The 22,834-nt window shown below is 47.9% G+C and overlaps 1 protein-coding gene and 1 long non-coding RNA gene across 17 annotated transcripts in view; one reads left to right on the forward strand and one right to left on the reverse strand.

Annotated features, from left to right (window-relative positions):
* The window catches only part of LOC142486103 (uncharacterized), an 87,269-nt gene extending 78,056 nt beyond the window's left edge, over positions 1-9,213 (reverse strand). For both annotated transcript variants that reach the window (XR_012798799.1, XR_012798800.1), the window contains exons 1-3: positions 8,833-9,213; positions 8,078-8,134; positions 5,937-6,259 (exon numbers count right to left, since the gene is read on the reverse strand). This is a non-coding gene — a long non-coding RNA (uncharacterized LOC142486103). The remainder of the gene's footprint in view (positions 1-5,936; positions 6,260-8,077; positions 8,135-8,832) is intronic.
* LOC142486101 (uncharacterized) overlaps positions 1-22,834 on the forward strand; it is a 111,199-nt gene that overhangs the window by 67,530 nt on the left and 20,835 nt on the right. For 12 of the 15 annotated variants that reach the window (XR_012798790.1, XR_012798792.1, XR_012798793.1 and 9 more), the window contains 3 exons: positions 16,800-16,852; positions 16,961-17,002; positions 17,362-17,417. The exons of 2 other annotated variants lie outside the window; for them this stretch is intronic. The gene's annotated coding sequence lies outside the window, so the exon portion shown is untranslated. Of the gene's footprint in view, positions 1-10,554; positions 10,575-16,799; positions 16,853-16,960; positions 17,003-17,361; positions 17,418-22,834 lie in introns of those variants that run through there. One more of the 15 variants, XR_012798791.1, reaches the window with a different exon arrangement.

Raw genomic sequence — 22,834 nt, forward strand, 5'->3', positions numbered from 1 at the left:
AATATTGAGGTACTATCTGAGAGACCCGGCGTTGCCCGGGATGTAATTTTGGGGGGGCGGACGACAGGGTTGGGCTTCCCCCCCCTTGACAGCTAGGTGGGTGACTGAGTTGACTGAGTGTGTGGGTGACTGTGTGGGTGGGTGGGTGACACTTGACTGAGTGGGTGGGTGGGTTGGTGACTGAGTGGGTGGGTGACTTTGGGTCGGTTTGACTTTGGGTCGGTTTGGCTGGGTCGGTGGGTGGGTGACTTTGGGTCGGTGGGTGGATGGGTGACTGGGTCGGTGGGTGGGTCGTTGACTGGGTGACTTTTTCAGGGTCGGTGACTGGGTGGGTCAGTGACTGTGTTCGGTGACAGGGTGGGTGGTTTTGGGTGAGACTGGGTGGGTGGTTTTGGGTGAGACTGGGTGGGTGAGTGGGAGACTGAATGGGTGGGTGAGTGGGAGACTGAATGGGTGGGTGAGTGGGAGACTGAATGGGTGGGTGAGTGGCAGACTGAATGGGTGGGTGAGTGGCAGACTGAATGGGTGGGTGAGTGGGAGACTGAATGGGTGGGTGAGTGGGAGACTGAATGGGTGGGTGAGTGGGAGACTGAATGGGTGGGTGAGTGGGAAACTGAATGGGTGGGTGAGTGGGAGACTGACTGGGTGGGTGAGTGGGAGACTGACTGGGTGGGTGAGTGGGAGACTGACTGGGTGGGTGAGTGGGAGACTGACTGGGTGGGTGAGTGGGAGACTGACTGGGTGGGTGAGTGGGAGACTGACTGGGTGAGTGGGAGACTGACTGGGTGAGTGGGAGACTGACTGGGTGGGTGAGTGGGAGACTGAATGGGTGGGTGAGTGGGAGACTGAATGGGTGGGTGAGTGGGAGACTGAATGGGTGGGTGAGTGGGAGACTGAATGGGTGACTGACTGGGTGGGTGAGTGGGTGACTGACTGGGTGGGTGAGTGGGGGACTGACTGGGTGGGTGAGTGGGTGACTGACTGGGTGGGTGACTGACTGAATGGGTGGGTGAGTGGGTGACTGACTGAATGGGTGAGTGGGTGACTGACTGAATGGGTGGGTGAGTGGGTGACTGACTGAATGGGTGGGTGAGTGGGTGACTGACTGAATGGGTGGGTGGGTGAGTGGGTGATTGACAGGGTGGATGAGTGGGTGACTGACTGAATGGGTGGGTGAGTGGGTGACTGACTGACTGAATGACTGAATGGGTGGGTGACTGACTGAATGGGTGGGTGACGGACTGAATGACTGACTGAATGGGTGGGTGACTGACTGAATGGGTGGGTGACTGAATGGGTGGGTGACTGAATGGGTGTGTGACTGAATGGGTGGGTGACTGACTGAGTGGGTGGGTGACTGAGTGAGTGGGTGACTGAGTGAGTGGGTGGGTGACTGAGTGAGTGGGTGGGTGACTGAGTGAGTGGGTGACTGAGTGAGTGGGTGACTGGGTGAAAGTGACTGGGTGGGTGGGTGTGGGTGACTGGGTGGGTGGGTGTGTGACTGAATGGGTGGGTGAGTGGGTGACTGAGTGGGTGGGTGACTGAGTGAGTGGGTGGGTGACTGAGTGGGTGGGTGACTGAGTGAAAGTGGGTGACGGTAAAAGTGGGTGACTGGGTGAAAGTGGGTGACTGGGTGAAAGTGGGTGACTGGGTGGGTGGGTGTGTGGGTGGGTGGGTGTGTGGGTGACTGAGTGAGTGGGTGGGTGACTGAGTGAGTGGGTGGGTGACTGAGTGAGTGGGTGGGTGACTAAGTGAGTGGGTGGGTGACTAAATGAGTGGGTGGGTGGGTGACTGAGTGAGTGGGTGGGTGAGTGGGTGACTGACTGAATGGGTGAGTGGGTGACTGACTGAATGGGTGTGTGAGTGGGTGACTGACTGAATGGGTGGGTGAGTGGGTGACTGACTGAATGGGTGGGTGGGTGGGTGAGTGGGTGATTGACAGGGTGGGTGAGTGGGTGACTGACTGAATGGGTGGGTGAGTGGGTGACTGAATGACTGAATGGGTGGGTGACTGACTGAATGGGTGGGTGACTGAATGGTGAATGGGTGGGTGACTGACTGAATGGGTGGGTGACTGAATGGGTGGGTGGTGGGTGACTGAATGGGTGGGTGACTGACTGAATGGGTGGGTGACTGAGTGGGTGGGTGAGTGGGTGACTGAGTGGGTGGGTGACTGAGTGAGTGGGTGGGTGACTGAGTGGGTGGGTGACTGGGTAAAAGTGGGTGACTGGGTGAAAGTGGGTGACTGGGTGAAAGTGGGTGACTGGGTGGGTGGGTGTGTGGGTGGGTGGGTGTGTGGGTGACTGAGTGAGTGGGTGGGTGACTGAGTGAGTGGGTGGGTGACTGAGTGAGTGGGTGGGTGACTAAGTGAGTGGGTGGGTGACTAAATGAGTGGGTGGGTGGGTGACTGAGTGGGTGACTGAGTGAGTGGGTGGGTGAGTGGGTGACTGACTGAATGGGTGAGTGGGTGACTGACTGAATGGGTGTGTGGGTGACTGACTGAATGGGTGGGTGAGTGGGTGACTGACTGAATGGGTGGGTGGGTGGGTGAGTGGGTGATTGACAGGGTGGGTGAGTGGGTGACTGACTGAATGGGTGGGTGACTGACTGACTGAATGACTGAATGGGTGGGTGACTGACTGAATGGGTGGGTGACTGAATGGTGAATGGGTGGGTGACTGACTGAATGGGTGGGTGACTGAATGGGTGGGTGACTGAATGGGTGGGTGACTGACTGAGTGGGTGGGTGACTGAGTGAGTGGGTGGGTGACTGAGTGGGTGGGTGACTGAGTGAGTGGGTGACTGAGTGAGTGGGTGGGTGACTGAGTGAGTGGGTGGGTGACTGAGTGAGTGGGTGACTGAGTGAGTGGGTGACTGGGTGAAAGTGACTGGGTGGGTGTGGGTGACTGGGTGGGTGGGTGTGTGACTGAATGGGTGGGTGGTGGGTGACTGAATGGGTGGGTGACTGACTGAATGGGTGGGTGACTGAGTGGGTGGGTGAGTGGGTGACTGAGTGGGTGGGTGACTGAGTGAGTGGGTGGGTGACTGAGTGGGTGGGTGACTGAGTGAGTGGGTGGGTGACTGAGTGAATGGGTGGGTGACTGAGTGAATGGGTGGGTGACTGGGTGAAAGTGGGTGACTGGGTGAAAGTGGGTGACTGGGTGAAAGTGGGTGACTGGGTGAAAGTGGGTGACTGGGTGAAAGTGGGTGACTGGGTGAAAGTGGGTGACTGGGTGGGTGGGTGTGTGGGTGGGTGGGTGGGTGACTGAGTGAGTGGGTGGGTGACTGAGTGAGTGGGTGGGTGACTAAGTGAGTGGGTGGGTGACTAAATGAGTGGGTGGGTGGGTGACTGAGTGGGTGACTGAGTGAGTGGGTGGGTGACTGAGTGAGTGGGTGACTGACTGAGTGAGTGGGTGACTGAGTGGGTGGGTGACTGACTGGGTGGGTGTGTGGGTGACTGGGTGGGTGTGCTGGTGACTGGGTGGGTGTGTGGGTGACTGGGTGACAGTGCGTGGGTGGGAGACAGTGGGTGACTTACCTTGACCCCGTGGCATCTGGCTGGGGCAGGAGGTGAGTTCGGGAAGCTGGCGGGGGGGGCAAGAGTGGCAGGAGGCCCGTGCCGCGCTTACCCTCCATCTGGGAGCCGGTGCACGTGAGGAGGAGGCCCGCGCCGCGCTTCCCCTCCGTCCGGGAGCCGGCACACGTGAGGGGGAGTGCAGGAGGCCCGGGCCGCGCTTCTCGTTGTGAGCGAGGGGGGAGGAGCCTGGAGTTTGCTGCTGAGCAGGAGGGCCGCGCTTCCCCTCTCCGGGAGCGGCGCACGGTGAGGGTGATGGTGCGGCTGGGGATGTTGCGGAGCGTGGGGATTTGGGTAAGGTGGGGAGGGGGGAGAGAGTGAGGGGCACCGGGAGAGGAGGGGCACCGGGAGAGGAGGGGGGGGGGGTGTGTGGAAGGTGAGCTGCGGTCCAACTGACAGGGGAGCGTGAGGCCAAGCAACAGTGTGTGTGTGTGTGTGTGTGTGTGTGTGTGTGTCGTCACTGCCTCAGGCCAATGAGAGGTGCGGGGGCGGGCGGCCCAAGGGACCAATGAGATTTCCCCTAGGGACACAGGAAGATGCAGACAGGCATACAGTGCTTTCACTAATATATAATAAGATTATGTTGCGCATTCGTCATCTCTTCACCACCCTCATCATATCATCTCACCCCCTCTCATCATCATCAGCTAATTTTCCCCCATCTCATTTCCCCCCCTCATCGTCATTTGATTTCACCCCCCCATCATCATCATCATCTCATTTCCCCCATCATCATCTCATTTCCCCCCATCATCTCCTCACCACCCTCATCTTCATCTCATTTCCCCCCTCATCATCATCTCATTTCTCCCCTCATAATCATCTAATCTCACCCCCCTCATCATCTCATTTCACCCCTCATAATCATCTAATCTCACCCCCCTCATCATCTCATTTCACCCCTCATAATCATCTAATCTCACCCCCCTCATCATTTCATTTTACCCCCCTCTTCATCTCATTTCCCCCCTCATCATTTCATTTTACCCCCCTCATAATCATCTCATTTCCCCCCCTCATCATCTCATTTCCCCCCCATCATCATCTCACCACCCTCATCTTCATCTCATTTCCCCCCCTCATCATCATCATCATCTAATTTCATTCCCCCATATCATCTCATTTCACCCCCATATCATCTCATTTCACCATCCCTCATAATCATCTAATCTCACCCCCCTCATCATCTCATTTCCCCCCTCATAATCATCTAATCTCACCCCCTCATCATTTCATTTTACCCCCCTCTTCATCTCATTTCCCCCTCATAATCATCTAATCTCACCCCCCTCATCATTTCATTTTACCCCCCTCATAATCATCTCATTTCCCCCCCTCATCATCTCATTTCCCCCCCCCTCATCATCTCATTTCCCCCCCATCATCATCTCACCACCCTCATCTTCATCTCATTTCCCCCCCTCATCATCTCATTTCCCCCCCTCATCATCATCATATCATCTCATTTCACCCGCCCTCATCATCTCATTTCATTCCCCCATATCATCTCATTTCACCCCCATATCTCATTTCACCCCCATATCTCATTTCACCATCCCTCATAATCATCTCATTTCACCCCCCCTCAGTATCATCTTTTTTCACCCCCCCCTCATCATCTCATTTCATTTCACTGCCACCCTAATCATCTAATTCCACCTCCGCTCTTCATCATCTCATTTCACCCGCCCTCATCATCATCTCATTTCACCCCCCTCATCTTCATCTCATTTCCCCCTCATCAACTCCTTCCCCCCCATATCATTTCATTTTACCCCCCTCTTCATCTCATTTCCCCCCCTCATCATGTCATTCCCCCCCCTCATCATCTCATTCCCCCCCCCTCATCATCTCATTTCCCCCCCCATATCATCTCATTTCACCCCCACATCATTTCATTTTACCCATCATCATCATCAAATTTCACCCCCCTCTTCATCTCATTTCCCCCCCCCCTCATCACCTCATTTCACCCCCCCTCTTCATCTCATTCCCCCCCCCTCATCACCTCATTTCACCCCCCCTCATCATCTCATTCCCCCCCTTCTTCATCATCCCTTTCCCCCACCCCATCATCTCATTTCCCGCCATCATCATCTCATTTCACCCCTCCTCATCATCTCATTTCACCCCTCCTCTTCATCTCATTTCCCCTCCCTCATCACCTCAGTTCACCCCCCCACATCATCTCATTTCCCCCCCCCCCTCTTCATCTCATTTCCCCCCTCATCTACTCATTCACCCCCCTCATTATCTCATTTCCCCCCCCCCATCATCTCATTCCCCCCCCCTCTCATCATCTCATTTCCCATCATCTCTCCCCACCCCCCAATATCATGATCATCTCGATCCAGCTTCTTACCTAGCGCAGCACCGGAACAGGAGTCGGTGGCGCGGTCGCCGCCTGGGTGTGTGCTCCGCCCCCACTGTTCTCTCATTGGTTCTTTCTCCTCCACTCTCCTCCCGGCCACCGGCCGTCCCCTCTGCACTAGCGCCGCCACTGCCAGCGTACTCGCTCTTGACGGGGGGCTCGTGCTTCCCGCGGGACTCGCGCTTCCTGCGGGACTCACGCTTGCCCGCCACGCTTCCCATTACGCTGGGAAAACTATAATTCGCCACACTTTGAATTGCCAATTTGACACGAGGCGAATGGCGACAGGGTTTCCCACCTCGGTTGTAGAGGGTCTAGGAGAGAATAGGAGGTGAGAAAATGGAGCAAGTGAGAGAATACAAGGTGTTCAAGGAGTTAAAAGGCAAAAGGCAGGAGGGAGACGGGGCGATACCTTTCATTTGGGAAGTATGCTGCTGGTAAAAGGATTGGCCTTACATTTACTGTATGGGAAACAAAGAACAATTCCTGTGCCAAATGTTTACATTTAGAACCTAAGTCTGTAACAAAGGAGCCATTTGGTTGCACCTTTAATAAGAAGTTGTATATATTCAGTGTAGGTCCCTGCTAATGGGAGTTTACCTTGGCGAGATTGGCAGGCTTGAATCATGTTTTGATTAAAAGATGCAACCAAATTACTCTTTTCTTACACAGTTTTAGGTTAAAAATGTAAAAATGGCTTGCCCAGTATCCTAGGGTTGGAGATAAACGGGAAACTTCATCGCTTTAAATAGAATAAGACTTTACATTGACAAAAAAAAAAAAAGCTGTGTGTGCTGTGCACGCGCATAGTAAGTGAAACTTCTTTATCTTTTATCACTGTTTTGTCACAGAAATTGTATTTGTAAGAATGATATTTTTAATGAAAAATAAAAAATACAATTTCAGAGCCAAAATGCCAAGAAGTTTGACTTAGAACACGTGTTTTAGCTATTTGCACTTCTATATTTATAGTAACTGGGAATTGTGTGTGTGTGTGTGTGTGTGTGTGTGTGTGTGTGTGTGTGTGTGTGTGTGTGTGTGTGTGTCAGTCAGTCAGTCCATGTGTGTCAGTCAGTATGTGTGTGTCAGTCAGTGTGTGTGTGTGTGTGTGTGTGTGTCAGTCAGTCAGTCAGTCCGTGTGTGTCAGTCAGTATGTGTGTGTCAGTCAGTGTGTGTGTGTGCATCAGTCAGTGTGTGTGCGTGTGCGTGTGCGTGTGCGTGTCAGTCAGTCAGTCCGTGTGTGTCAGTCAGTATGTGTGTGTCAGTCAATGTGTGTGTGTGTGTGTGTCAGTCAGTCAGTGTGTGTGTGTGTGTGTGTGTGTGTGTCAGTCAGTGTGTGTCACTGTGTGTCAGTCAGTGTGTGTGTGTGTGTGTGTGTCAGTCAGTGTGCCGCCGCATGTGACAGCGGCCATTAGGAACGGTGCCGGCGGCTATCGCTGCCGCCGCATGTGACAGCGGGCGTGTGGGGGGAGCGGTGGCCATTACGTGACGTCACTTCCGTTTCACATTTCGTCTCCATGTCTCCAGTTTTGTCCCATCATGACTAGGTGCCACTAAAGAAGTTTCACTTCAAAAAAAACTTTACATTGAAAAAATTAAAATACAAAAAAAGTAAAAAATATTGAAAAATGATTAAAAAAAAAAAAGTATACAGCAGGGCCCCGGGTATACGGCGGGTTCCGTTCCAGGGGCCCGCCGTATAGTGAAAATCGCCGGAAAGCAGATCCGGCGATTTTCAGTTCTCTGCATGCACAGAACAGCGTTTTTTGCCGGGCGCAACCGCCCGTTCTGCGACTGCGGATTAAAGATGGCGGCCCCTTCTCGGCGCCGCCGTATAAGCGGAACGCCGGATAACGAAGCGCCGAAAAGCGGGGCCTTCCTGTATTAAAAAAAAAAAAACCTTTACGTTTGAAAGAAAAAAAGTTAAAAAGTTAAAATGTATATATTAGGCTCGTTGTGATAAACTGAGGGGGGGTTGGCGGGGGGCAGCTGCTTATATGCCGGGGTCCGCGTAGGCAATTGTACTTTGGCAGATCTCTTTCCCTGTGCTTCTTAGCAGGTGTACCACGCAAAATGCTATCACATCTACCTATATTAAAATGTATTATATATATTAAAATGATAAAACCTACCGGTCTTCTGGGTTAGGGGGGTTCAGATATCTCCCGTGTCAAGCTTGAGAGTCAGATCTGGAAGAAAGCAGTACAGGTTATTTCGGTGAAGGTATAGGGCAGTTAAGATAAGACAGAGAGAGTGGGTGTGGGGGGTGGGTGACTGACAAGTGGGTGGGTGACTGTATTCATATTCTCTCTCTCACAAACATTTTAGTATTGCCAAAGCGTGAATAATAGGGGGTGGGGGACAATGATTACACAAATACTAGGGGGTTGGGTATAATGGTTATACAGTACATTAATTATTGGGGGGTTGGGTATAATGATTACAGGGTATGTGGGTAACATTTACACACTCTCTGACTCTTTCTCTGACTCGCTCTCTCTTACTCTCTCTCTGACTCTCTGACTCTCACTCTCTCTCTCTGACTCTCTGATTCTCTGACTCTGTCTGACTCTCTCTGACTCTCTCTGACTCTCGCTCTGACTCGCTCTCTCTCTTTCTCTGACTCTCTTTCTCTGACTCTCTGACGCTCTGACTCTCTGACGCTCTGACTCTCTGACGCTCTGACTCTCTCTCTGACGCTCTGACTCTCGCTCTGACTCACTCTCTCTCTCTGACTCTCTTACTCTCTCTGACTCTCTCGCTCTGACACTCAGACACACACACAGACACTCACATACACACGGGGGGGGTGAATCGGAGCGGTGGGGGGGGGATATCAGATCAGGAGGACAAGGGGGAAGCGAGAGTGGCAGGGAGCGGTACTCACCTGACTTGCTCCATGCAGGAAGAGGCGGGCCTCGCTATGCAAGCTCACATAGAGCTTGCTGCGGGCCAAAAAAAAAACCCTGGCAGCGTGCCAACGCGCGCCAGCCAATCTGGAAACGGGGGAGATTTTTATTTTTTTGCAGAGACGCGCGCGCTGCCTGGCAGACCGCGAGCGCGCTAAATCCTGTCACCCGGTGGTGACCAGGCAATGGGATTTATCGAGGGGCACAGCCGCGCAGGGGGCCCGGGACGCCAGTGCCCTCTGTCCCCCGCTGTTGGCGGCCCTGGTTAGGATATAGATAAGGCTCATCCCAGGTAAGGAAATCTTATCTCTCTCCCTTAATTCACTTCCTCACACTTTGCTCCCCTCAGACCAACTGCCAACTGTCATTCTGCCTAACGCCCTCTCATTGGTCTGACCATGTCACATGCTCCTATCCAGCAGCAGCTTCTGGCAGTTGCAGTCTATCTGTTGCTGCTGTTCTGTGATTGGTCCATTCCCCAGAAATATAGGGATAGGGAATAAAGGGGGACGGGGGGGAGGGAATAAAGGGGGAGGGGGGGAGGGAATAAAGGGGGACGGGGGGGGAGGGAATAAAGGGGGACGGGGGGGGAGGGAATAAAGGGGGACGGGGGGGGAGGGAATAAAGGGGGATGGGGGGAGGGGGGTGGGGGATTTAACTGTCACATCAGCCTAATGATAGATAATAATAATAATAGTAAGCATTGTGGTGCAATAGGGACATACTGTATATAGGATTATACACAGGACAGAACAGATTCCCTTTAGAATGCACTCATAGAAGTACAGTATAGTAGTATTAATGTACATAGTAAAAACCTTTTATTCGGTAATAATAAAATTAATGTTAGATTAGTGTTATAATAAATCTATGGCCAATCCACGGACAAAACACACGTATAAACATGAACAAATACATAAAGCAGATCATTAATTGCACCTGCATCCAAATAAAGTGGAGTCTAACATAGCAATATTCCTATTTGTAGATTGGACCAGGTACTTATTAGATTAATAATACCTATAATCATTTTTCTCCACACTTCCCATTTATGGATTTTATCAAAATAAAACCCCAAAGTGATATAAAATCACACTTGGTGCACTAAACCTCTCAGCTATTGACAGCAGAGGCTTCAGAAAGTGTGCAATTGATAAAAATTGCATTAAAAACTTAAATACGGAGTACCTAGACTAAAGATTTGCGGCTATATGTGGTCACGATACCAGTGATGGCTAGTATTATTACAATGGTCCTAGATAGGGTGACCAGACGTAGGTCTGTCCAGGTGCCCCCACATTCTTTAAAATGTCCCGGTTTTTACCATCTGTCCCGGTTTTCAAAGTTGACGTGAAGAGCACAGAATGCCGGTGGGGAGGAGAGCAGGAGGAGAGTGGAGGCCAGGTCTGCCCTGGTCTGCAGAGGGATGGGGCGGGGTTAGGATAGGTTCCCGGTGCCTGCTGCAGTGCACGCTATGGCATGCACTAAAGGGACAAGAACCGACCCTAAATGGGTCTGGGCCCGCTTGGTGCCTTAGCTGCCGCGTTGCGGCACCGACACCGGGGCCTAAGCTTCAGAGGATTTCGGGAGCCAGCAGGGAAGAGAACAGAAGCCGGGTCTGGCTGTGGCTGCAGAGTGTGGGGGTGTGGCCACTGCAGTTAGAACCTCCAGTGTCTGCTGCCAGGGCCCAAGATGGATCCCCCCCACTCCACAGTGACAGGTAGGTACTGTCAGCATAAACACATTGGAGTCAATGCACTAAGCTCCAATAGAAAAAAAGCGCCAGGTTATTTAAATCTCCATTTTTGACAGCGATGTTATCACGGTATGCAGAAAACCCCGAATATCAGTGATATCAACATTTGAACAAATGGAGAGTAGCCAGCGACGAGATGATCAACTCTCTGAAAAGGGCTCACCCGGCGAGTTGATTCTGCTACAGAGAGAGAGAGCCGCCTTTCCCTGCGCAGATCTCGCCGGAAATTAATTATTTTTTATTTAATTTTATTACTAGTGTACGTGAGCAGGGGGTCTCCGGAGCAGAACTGTGTTGATTTCAGGCCCGGGACCCCCTGTATCTCGGGAAGCAGAGGGTCCCCGGACATGAAATCAACAACGTTCTTCTCCAGAGACCCCCTGCTCATTACACTAGTTTTAAAATGTATATTAAAATATGTAGTAAGCATCAATACACAACCCACCCCCTGTGCCCCCACATAAAAACATTTATTTTAATACATGATTGATAACATAGGATGTGGGGGTCCCCGGGTGGTACCCACGGGTGTCTTTGGACCCTCGGGTGGTGTCCTAGGTGGTTCCGCGCGGGTGTGTCCGGGGGCCACACAAGGGGTCCCCGGATGGTCCCTGCAAGTGCCTGGGGGTCCACAGGTGAGCCTCATGGGTGTCTGGGGGTCCTCGGGTGGTCCGATCGTGGGTCCGGGGGTCCTCAAGTTGCTCCCGCAGGCGTCTGGGGGCCTCGGGTGGGTCCCCACTGGCCTGCGGTACAATTCCTTTGTAAAAAAATAAATAGATGGCCTACATTTCAATAAATATTCAATTTCCCCCCCCCATCAACATCATCATATTTCCCCCCACCATCATCATCTCATTTCACCTCCCCTCATAATCATCATCTCATTTCACCCCCCCATCATCTCATTTCACCCCCCCCATCATCTCATTTCACCCCCCCTCATCATCATCTCATTTCACCCCCCTCATTCTCATTTTACCCCCTCATCATCTCATTTCCCCCCTCATCCTCTCATTTCCCCCCATCATCTAATTTTCCATCATGGGCCCCCCGCCCCCCTGTCCTCCCAATATCATGATCATCTCGAGCCACATCTCAACCCAGGTTCTTACCTTGCCTAGCACAGCACCGAAACGAGTCTGGGGCGCGGTAGCCGCCGGGGTGTGTTCTCCACCCCCACGTTCTCTCATTCACACTTATTAGTGAGTGATGTAATATTCTATAAGAGTATACTTTCACACGTACACTTATTAGTGAGTGATGTAATATTCTATAGGCGTATACTTTCACACGTACACTTATTAGTGAGTGATGTAATATTCTATAAGCGTATACTTTCACACGTACACTTATTAGTGAGTGATGTAATATTCTATAAGCGTATACTTTCACACGTACACTTATTAGTGAGTGATGTAATATTCTATAAGCGTATACTTTCACACGTACACTTATTAGTGAGTGATGTAATATTCTATAAGCGTATACTTTCACACGTACACTTATTAGTGAGTGATGTAATATTCTATAAGCGTATAATTTCACACGTACACTTATTAGTGAGTGATGTAATATTCTATAAGCGTATACTTTCACACGTACACTTATTAGTGAGTGATGTAATATTCTATAAGCGTATACTTTCATACGTACACTTATTAGTGAGTGATGTAATATTCAATAAGCGTATACTTTCACACGTACACTTATTAGTGAGTGATGTAATATTCTATAAGCGGATACTTTCACGACTAGAGTTGTCAGCCACCACTCCCGTGTCGGCGGTCTTGCAAGCCCCTCTATTGCACACCTGGATTCCCCGCTCCTCTATTTCCTCCGTTCTTCCCATGTATTTCTCTCCCCTCCATCTCACTCTTTCCCCCTCTCTTCCTCACTCACTCCCACCCTCACCCCCACTCCTCTCGCTCCCCCCCTCCATCAATTACCCCACTCATTCAATCCCACTCCCTCAATCCACCCTCCTCATACTCATCCCCCTCCCTCTGGAGACACACACACAACATTCCCACCACGCATGTGTACAAAACTCTTCTCAGTCTCCAAATACACACAACCCTCACCCCACCCCCCCAAACACATACATAAAACGTCCCACCCCCCTAATACATACAACAAAAAATACATTTAAAAAAACTCTTACCCCCCCAAATACATACAAAACTGGGACCCGGCGGCAACGAGAGGACCAGCAGCTGGGCAAAGAAGTTAGGCCTGGCCAGAGGTCAGCGCCAACTTCCAACGCGAGCCGTCTGGGCCATGGGCGGCCACTGGGCCCAAGACACCTGTCCCAGCTCTCCCCCTATGTCGGTGGTCCAACATGTAAACTTATTAGTGAGTTATGTAATAATCTATAAACTGTACACTTTCACACGTACACTTATTAGTAAGTTATGTAATATTGTTTGACATACAGTGGGTTGTAAGGTAGTTAGGGTATTGTTATTAACCCTCTGGCTATCTTAGTAACCATTAAGGCATGCATACTGCATGCCTTCATGGCAACTATGGCTTTCAAGGGGTTAATTCTGTACATCGTGGATACATTTTGTGGACTAGACCAGGGTATTCACTTGGTTTCTTACATTGCTAAAGTAATATAGGAAGCCAAAGTAGTCCACTTCAGCAGCATGGACCAGGCTTAAATAAATATCTACGACCAGGGGGGAGATGCTAGAAGCATCTAATGTCAGGTATAGCCATGACCTAAAAGAACATAGCGTTAAGGCCTGCAGTTATTAATGGCCTGCTGTGGGTATGAGATAAGGTGTTCCACATCTCTTTTGCATATCAATAACAAACGGCCCTTAAAGTTGACCGAAGGCCACCTTAGCAATAAGAGGTCTTTGTGAGCTTTGAAGATCCTGTTAGCATTTAACAGGAGGTTAACTTAACTTCTCGTTAAGTAACTAGCGGAGCTCTGTAAATCTGCCCCAAGTGACTGCACGGAGGACTAGTACATTCTAAGACCGAGCCATACTGCTGTAGGAACGTGCCTCTGCTGTAACAGGGGTTAGCAGTCCGCATTAGGGTGTCCATGTAACTCTACGGCCCCCTCATTGTCTATTCACTAGCACTCATGCCTCTGGTATTAGGATCTAGTAGTCCTCCGTGTGCTGTTCCCTTTAAACCCCACGCCCCCCTCAGATAATCTAACGCACCCAGTTTGCGCACCCGTGTACTAGTGTAACGGACGTGCTCGCCACAAACCGGGACCGGACCGCGGGGCTGAGGTGGGGATGTGAATACACCGACATTAGACCACAAAGTCGGTTCAGGGTTGTGCAGGCCATAGTCAATCGTAGCAGGGTCAGGGTTGGAGAAGCCAGGGTAATCCATAGGCACGCCAGGGTCAGGGTTGGAGACGTAGGGTAGTCGATGTCCAGGCTGGAGTTCAGCAACAGGAAGTCAGGTGCACACCACTTCAGCGTAGTAGCTAAAGCGCAGGAATGGCCTCTGCGCGAGGAGCGAGAGCGGCCCATGATAAGATCTCTGCAAGGGGAGAATACAGGTCTCGGGAACAAGGCAAGGCTGGCACTGGGGATCCAGCGCTTCAGCACAGGAACCAGGAAGCGGACCTCTGTCTGGGGTGAATGCAGCAGGTCTCAGGAACAAGGTAAGGCTGGCATTGGGGATCCAGCGCTCCAGCACAGGAACCAGGAAGTGGACCTCTGCTGGGGTGAATGCAGCAGGTCTCAGGAACAAGGCAAGGCTAAGGCAGTGTAGCTTGTGGCAAACACAGTTACATCCAAGTGAATCTTGGGTTATGCTCGGCAATGAGGAACAGGGAAAAACCCAGTATATGAAGGGCAGGGAGCCAATCCATAGAATGACAGAGCAGAGAAACAGCTGCAGTAATTGCAAGCACAGGTGATAGTGCTTGCAGATCCAAGGGGAGGTCTGTCTGAGAGTTCACCAACTCTGCAAGAGTGAGCTCCAGCCAAACCCAGGAATGGATTCCTTACAACTAGTCCTCCGTGTGCTCTTCACTCCTAGTTTGCAGCTATATGGGGAACAGTTGCATTATGTCTCCTCTGCAAATCACACACTGTGTCAGACGCTGTGGTTTCTTATTGGAACTCCGCATGGTCAACAGCCTTCCACATATATCGCTGCTGTCTAGGAACTATGATTACCATTTCTCACACGCAAAGGTTTGTGATATATACTAGTGGTTACTAGTTACAGGGTACTGATCCCTTCATACTGATCATTGTGTGTATATATAGCTATTCATTTACTAATTATGCTGCCTTATAGGAGTCCTGGTAACAACCTATCACATGCACAGGCTTGTGATATTATACAGTTACAGTAGTTACTAGCTACAGGATACTGATTCCTTCATATAGATTATTATATACAGAGTTACTTATTTAATCTAGTTCTGCGCAGCAATCCTATAGCTATTTACTTCAGATATTCCTAACACAATAGTAGGCTCAATCCTATATTAGCCACTCCAATAAGTAGCCATTATTGCCTTGATCATATGTAATTTGGACTGGCTTATGTAGGCTAGTATCATCCTAAACATTGCTCCCATTAGCACATTGCTCACTCTAGCACTTCAATAGAGGGCAGCATTTTTGTGTTTGTCTTTCGTCGGTTAGTTACTCCGTTATTTTAATTTACCTATTAAAAGCTTATTTTTATCTATCACTGTACGCTTTCTCTTGCCTTGGGAGCTCACAATGTTAGAGGTTCTCCCTATGTTATAAGACCCCGCAGGATTTTATAACATGGGCTCAATGTATCCCATCTCTGCCACCAGTAATTTAAAAGCCTGTCACGATGGACACCAACTTTATCAATACATTTATATATCTGGGTACTTGATTGAACAGAACAAGTTGCAAAATAAATTGTGATTTATTTCCTTAATAGACAAACACACGACACCTGCAGAATACACATAAAACAACACTTACTGGGATGAGGGAACAAAATAAATTGTCCTTTGCTTGCAAGTGCAAGAAATGCAGTCTTGGTTTAAAGGCCCCGTGGCCAGATCGCAAGTTGCCGATCTGATATCTCAGTCACCTCAAGGAATTTCGTTAGAATTCGTTCCAGAGTCACCAGGGATAATGAATTCCGAAGTTTGGGGCAAATCCTTGGTTGCGTTGTTATTAACCACTTCTCCGGGATCGGTTGCCGCTGTGCTAGAACAAAGTCTTGTGTCTTTACATCATGGATCAAAATTCAGGAATCACACTGGTGATACCGTGGGAGCCACGGTTATAGACTGGCCAAAGCTATCTTTAAACATGTGGATCCAATCTCCTCGTGGGAACAATTAAACCCACCAATAGCCAGGTTGCCCACAGTTCATAAGACCGGTCAAAAAGGCTGTCCGTTATGCAAAGCGCATGGGTCAGGTTGACACCTGTGCCATTTCGCATAGCTGGGATACACCCATACCTTGGCGCCGCTGAGTCTGATTTTTGACCCAGAGGTGTCAATAGCCTGGCATCTGTTGTGCATCAGTATGCCAGTTTTGTATATACTGTGGGTCTCTGGGTCTTTTCATGACTGACACTCTTTTAGACAGGGGGACGCTTAGTCAGCGAGACTCGTTTGAGGCTCAGTCATAAAAATACGCCCACCTTATTCACCCGTCTCACAGCTGTATGTCCGAGGAATTCTTCCTCGGACTTAAAGAATACATCCTGCTTTACATTTAAAGTTTGTGTGTGTGTGTGTGTGGTGTTTTACTGTACTTACCCTTCAAAAATCAGGTTTCTGGGTGCTTTCGTTCTAGAGTTAGCATTTCTAATCATGTGTCGGTTAGAGGGTATGGCAAGCAATGCATTTTGACTTTTAATATAGCAAGCAGGGAATGGCTTGCCAATGGAGGACAAAAATGTCTGGGACAGGGCAAACACAGTAATGCATAGCAAATCAGTTTAACCCCATCCTCCCCCCATCACAATCACCATTTCACCACTGAGGGGGATTGAGTGCCCACAACTGGGTGGCTTTTTCCTCCCCTAATCTAGCTATTAGGCCCACATCCTGCCTCAGCTCACATTCATATGAGTGGGAGTCAAGCATGCTAAAGTTTAGCACACTTTGTGAGTTTTTCTCTTCTAACTCGCCTGGCCCTGCGGCCAAAAGTGTGCTGTAAATTCTTGTTGATGTGCTGGTTTTAACCATTTTTACTCTTTTTAGCCAGAACAAAAAGACTGATGAGGAGAACTTTATGCCAGCCACCAGCCCAAGAGGTAAAACAAATATATGATGCTGTATTTTACAGTTGAACTGCTCCTAAAAGAGAGATTTGTTTTATTATGTAGCTATGGTGATTTCTGACCCTTTCCTTTTGTTTACAGAGTAAAATGCAAACGTTGCTCAGATCTCCTCATCTATGCAAGGTAAGTACTTAGGAATAATAAAAGCATGCTCAAAACATGCACTGTAAACATATACTTGAGCACAGGAATGATTTCCTTGATATTTACGATACTGTTACATATAGTAGCAGAAAAGTTATCTGCATATATATTTCTCTGCCACAAAAAGAAAGGTTTATAGTGAGTATCTTTTTAATGCTCATCATGAACTGAATGTCATTAAAAAGGCAACAGGCTATATTATATAAATGGGGCATACATGAAACCTTCGTTAAGACCTATTGGTGAGTTCTCTTCTAACTCGCCTGGCCCTGCGGCCGAAAGTGTGCTGTAAATTCTTGTTGATGTGCTAGTTTTTTAATCATTTTTACTCTTTTTAGCCAGAACAAAAAGACTGATGATGAGGAGAACTTTATGCCAGCCGCCAGGCCAAGAGGTAACACAAATATATGATGCTGTATTTTACAGATCAACTGCTCTTAAAAGAGAGATTTTAATCCTGGGTCTATTAAACCCCATATATTAGGATCAGTTGCTCATATTTTGTGTGTCAGTTTGGGATTTGGGGAAGAGTAAGAGGGAAACGTTTATCCAATAGGAGGAGTTATAGGGTGCTGTTATATGGAGCAATAGGAGTAGTTATACAGAGAGGTTATATGTACAATAGCAGTAGTTATAGGGAGGGATTATATGGAATCATAAGAGTTATAATGAGCGGTAATATGGACCAACAGGAGTTGTTATACTATATGTTTTGTCACTTTGGATGTTGTGCTGGGCATTTCTGTTTTTTGTTTTGAACATTTGGCCACGCTCAGTAGCACTCCTTTTTGACACAAATATATATGCTGTATATGAGGTAAGTGGGTTTTGGGGTTCTAGAGCTTGCTGGGCTATTTGCAACTATTGGTTGTTTGGAGGTGTGACCCCTCCTCTCAGGGTTTAAGCTCGCCCCACCCCACTTTCCAATTAGCAGTTATCATGTTCCTGTATATTACAGACCCAGTGTGGTCATTGTTACAGGGACTTATCACTGTTGGAGAAAACTTTCCTCTAATCTTGCAGTGTGCTGGTTAATTGCACACCAGCATTCAACCAGACTACACTTGGCTGATTAGGACTGTCAGAGCTCTGTGAAATAGTGTCAAGTGAGACACAGGAAGATTTCTTTAGCTCATAATTGGGGCTGGCACAAGGAAGGACAGACCAGAGATCCCTAGCCCACAACTGGGCTGAACTGGGGAACAACATATGTCTTTTGCTGAAAAAGGACTCCAGGCTGACAGCAAGACAAAGGGGGCAAGACCTCTAAACCTGGACCCTAACATTGCCATAGCACAAGGGTGTGAACCCAGGAGAGCAGAGAGGCCTCCCCCCTACAGCTAAGCAGATATGACTTTCTTATGGGACTGTTGTATATCTGTAAATATGTTTGGGGGTGGTAATTTGCTTCGCTACACACCCAGTTAGAGAAGGCTGGACTAAATGTGTAAATATTCTCCAAAGCGGAGTAGGCCTTTCTTTTGTTTATTTTGAATGTTTTGCTGTGTTAAAGGAACAGGCACAATAAATTATATTAATACAAAAGTGGAATAAATACCTGGCGCATACAAATGGTGATAATATTAACAATACATATATAAATAAAATAAAATAATGTAAAGGATATATCAGTGAAGTGAAGTCTTTTTCAAAGTCTATGAGTGAAATGGACTCTGTCCTTGACTTGGGTAGAATAAAGTCACTCTCCTGCAGCAAGTTATATTCCTATTGATTGAGACAAGAACAGAGACACCACATTGCGCAGTATTGACTTGACAGCAAATGGAGTTCTCCCTTGTATGCCTTTAAATGAAATGCCCACTTACTAGATATAAAGTGGGTCTCATGCAGTTGAGAGAATCTGTATCTTTGTTTCTTCAAATCCAGACGTTCACAGGTTAACCCGAACCCCACGTGTTGATTCTGTCTCTCCTGGATCCTTGAAGAAACTCCGTCTCTGGAAAGTGCTTTCTCCTTCTGTGCTGCTCTCCTGTATGTGCCTCCAGCATAGGGGTATACAAAAGACAGAGGATTGCGCAGTACAGTAAAAAAACTTTAATGACGCATCCTAGCTAGCTGCAGAAATATACTCACAAGTTCCGTGAGTTTAAAAACAATTCAAACGCCCGACCCGGCTGTCCCACAGCACACCCCAGTCTCTGTCAGCTCCTGCCTCTGGTCGCGTGTGTTTCGCGCTATCCAGACTTGCGCGTGCTGACGTCACTGTTCAGTAAACTGACCGGAGAGTGGATGAGAGTCCTGATTGACGTTCACTTTAGGCTCCTCCCTACGCGTTTCGTGACGGGGAACGTCACTTCGTCAGGGGATTGTGGAGCCTATGCAATCCCTTGTACTTATATAGCTCGTTCTTAACACTTTGTGGGTCGGAACTTACTTAACAATTAAACAATTAAAAACAACACAGATGCATTTACTGCTGATTTGATTGCAGTGGGGTAGAAAAACATCTTAGTGAATTACATTGCCAATAGAATTCAAATACATTATCATAACTCATATACAGTCTAATGATTATGTTAATTTGATATACAATTATTATGACAAATGATGTTACAAATCAATGGTGTTACAATTAAATGGTGTTACAAATAAAAGGAGGAACAGGTTTGTTTAAAACAATAAAATATATTCTTGGAAGGTGAACAGTTATGAGTAATCTGACCTCTATAGTATGTGAATGAGTGAGGGAGCCCTCATAGGAATGAAGCTAGATCAAAGTCTATATTTAGACCTTTGGGGGAGAGCGTTTTTAAAGTGTAGATCCAGAAGCTCTCTTGCTGAGATACCTTCTGTAATCTATCTCCTCCTCTGATCCCCACTCTTGGGCTATCTATCCCTATGCACGTAAGACCCTCTGGTAACATGTGTAGCCATGCATAATAATGACTGCATACATCTTCCCTGTTGGCAGTAAGTCCTGGTAAGTACAGGCCTGCCAGCAGTAGTTATGGAGGTTTTCCCTCACACCCTGGTGTGGTGCCCTGTGTAAGGAAGGGAGTGGCTGTATGCTCTGAGTCCCTGGATAGTGACATCAGAGATGCGACTGCCCCCTGACGTATAAAGGGCACAACACTGTCAGTTAGTTGTTGTTGTAAAGTGTTGCAAGGTTGGCAGAGAAGCATCTGGGAGAATGTATCTTCCTGCATAAGGGATTGGAGGAATACTTTTGTGACCCTAGTGCTGTAACTAGCGGTAGCAGAGTGACCAATCAAGTCTGTCTAAGCCACACTGTGTCCAGGGACCTGGCGCAGTAGTGATCTCCCTAGGAGAAAGGGAATCCCACTCCAATACGGGAGGGCGTACCTGGCAAAGGGACAGCACGGAAAGATGTGCGGCTAGAGCCGGCAGCTGCATGGGGCAGTCTGCTACATCCAAGCATACAATAAAGATGTCTTGTTCAAAGAAACCCCCACTGTGTGAGTGTGAGATTACTCTGCAGTGGCGGTCACCACCGAGAAGGAGTTCCTCACCAGGACCATCTCCCTGCGGAAGCATAGACCCTGATGAGGTGGAGGCGCTGCACGTGAAGTAAGTTGGACTCGTACCCACTACCTCAGCGACCTGTCCTGATGATATCCCCTAATAACACCAAGCGGGAGACTCGGGAGTCCTGTTACTTGCAGGTGCACCACCACACACGACCTTGTAATGGGGACCGGTTAGACCACACGGGCCAATGTGAGATTGGGTGGGTCAGACAAGGGGGGTCCAGCCGTTACACATGTTATGGTGTATCTTAAAATTGTTTGAAACACTATGTGTCTCCAAACCCTTTTTGATGTTATACACATGTTCCGCGAATCTTCTCTTAAGGGGTCTTCCCGTTCTCCCCACATATTGTAGGCCACAGGGGCACTCTAAAAGATACACACAAAAGCTTGTTTTACAAGTAATAAGACTTTGGATAATATACATTTTTCCAGTCACTTTGGATGTAAATCCTTTACATTTATGTCCAAAACTACAGCCTATACATTTTTTGCAAGGATAGTAACCCTTAAGATCTCCCAACCACATATTAGGACCCGATCCCTGGTTCTTTTTTGGGCAGCTTGGAGCTAGTTGTGATTTTAAATTCTGGGATTTTTTGTAAACACTTTGTGGTTTACTTGGTAAAATGGACTTAAGGACAGGATCCCTTTGTAGAATCCCCCAATGCTTGTTTAACACTTTTACAATGCCTTGAGACATCCCATTATATTGTGTAATAAATGGGATGAACATTTTATCAGAGTTCACTGGGTTCTTTATATTAGGTTTTATCAAGGCCTTATTACTTGTAAAACAAGCTTTTGTGTGTATCTTTTAGAGTGCCCCTGTGGCCTACAATATGTGGGGAGAACGGGAAGACCCCTTAAGAGAAGATTCGCGGAACATGTGTATAACATCAAAAAGGGTTTGGAGACACATAGTGTTTCAAACCATTTTAAGATACACCATAACATGTTACCAGAGGGTCTTACGTGCATAGGGATAGATAGCCCAAGAGTGGGGATCAGAGGAGGAGATAGATTACAGAAGGTATCTCAGCAAGAGAGCTTCTGGATCTACACTTTAAAAACGCTCTCCCCCAAAGGTCTAAATATAGACTTTGATCTAGCTTCATTCCTATGAGGGCTCCCTCACTCATTCACATACTATAGAGGTCAGATTACTCATAACTGTTCACCTTCCAAGAATATATTTTATTGTTTTAAACAAACCTGTTCCTCCTTTTATTTGTAACACCATTTAATTGTAACACCATTGATTTGTAACATCATTTGTCATAATAATTGTATATCAAATTAACATAATCATTAGACTGTATATGAGTTATGATAATGTATTTGAATTCTATTGGCAATGTAATTCACTAAGATGTTTTTCTACCCCACTGCAATCAAATCAGCAGTAAATGCATCTGTGTTGTTTTTAATTGTTTAATTGTTAAGTAAGTTCCGACCCACAAAGTGTTAAGAACGAGCTATATAAGTACAAGGGATTGCATAGGCTCCACAATCCCCTGACGAAGTGACGTTCCCCGTCACGAAACGCGTAGGGAGGAGCCTAAAGTGAACGTCAATCAGGACTCTCATCCACTCTCCGGTCAGTTCACTGAACAGTGACGTCAGCACGCGCAAGTCTGGATAGCGCGAAACACACGCGACCAGAGGCAGGAGCTGACAGAGACTGGGGTGTGCTGTGGGACAGCCGGGTCGGGCGTTTGAATTGTTTTTAAACTCACGGAACTTGTGAGTATATTTCTGCAGCTAGCTAGGATGCGTCATTAAAGTTTTTTTTACTGTATTGCGCAATCCTCTGTCTTTTGTATACCCCTATGCTGGAGGCACATACAGGAGAGCAGCACAGAAGGAGAAAGCACTTTCCAGAGACGGAGTTTCTTCAAGGATCCAGGAGAGACAGAATCAACACGTGGGGTTCGGGTTAACCTGTGAACGTCTGGATTTGAAGAAACAAAGATACAGATTCTCTCAACTGCATGAGACCCACTTTATATCTAGTAAGTGGGCATTTCATTTAAAGGCATACAAGGGAGAACTCCATTTGCTGTCAAGTCAATACTGCGCAATGTGGTGTCTCTGTTCTTGTCTCAATCAATAGGAATATAACTTGCTGCAGGAGAGTGACTTTATTCTACCCAAGTCAAGGACAGAGTCCATTTCACTCATAGACTTTGAAAAAGACTTCACTTCACTGATATATCCTTTACATTATTTTATTTTATTAATATATGTATTGTTAATATTATCACCATTTGTATGCGCCAGGTATTTATTCCACTTTTGT

This window comes from Ascaphus truei, unplaced genomic scaffold, assembly GCF_040206685.1.
Source record: "Ascaphus truei isolate aAscTru1 unplaced genomic scaffold, aAscTru1.hap1 HAP1_SCAFFOLD_739, whole genome shotgun sequence".
NCBI classification, from domain to species: Eukaryota; Metazoa; Chordata; class Amphibia; order Anura; family Ascaphidae; genus Ascaphus; species Ascaphus truei.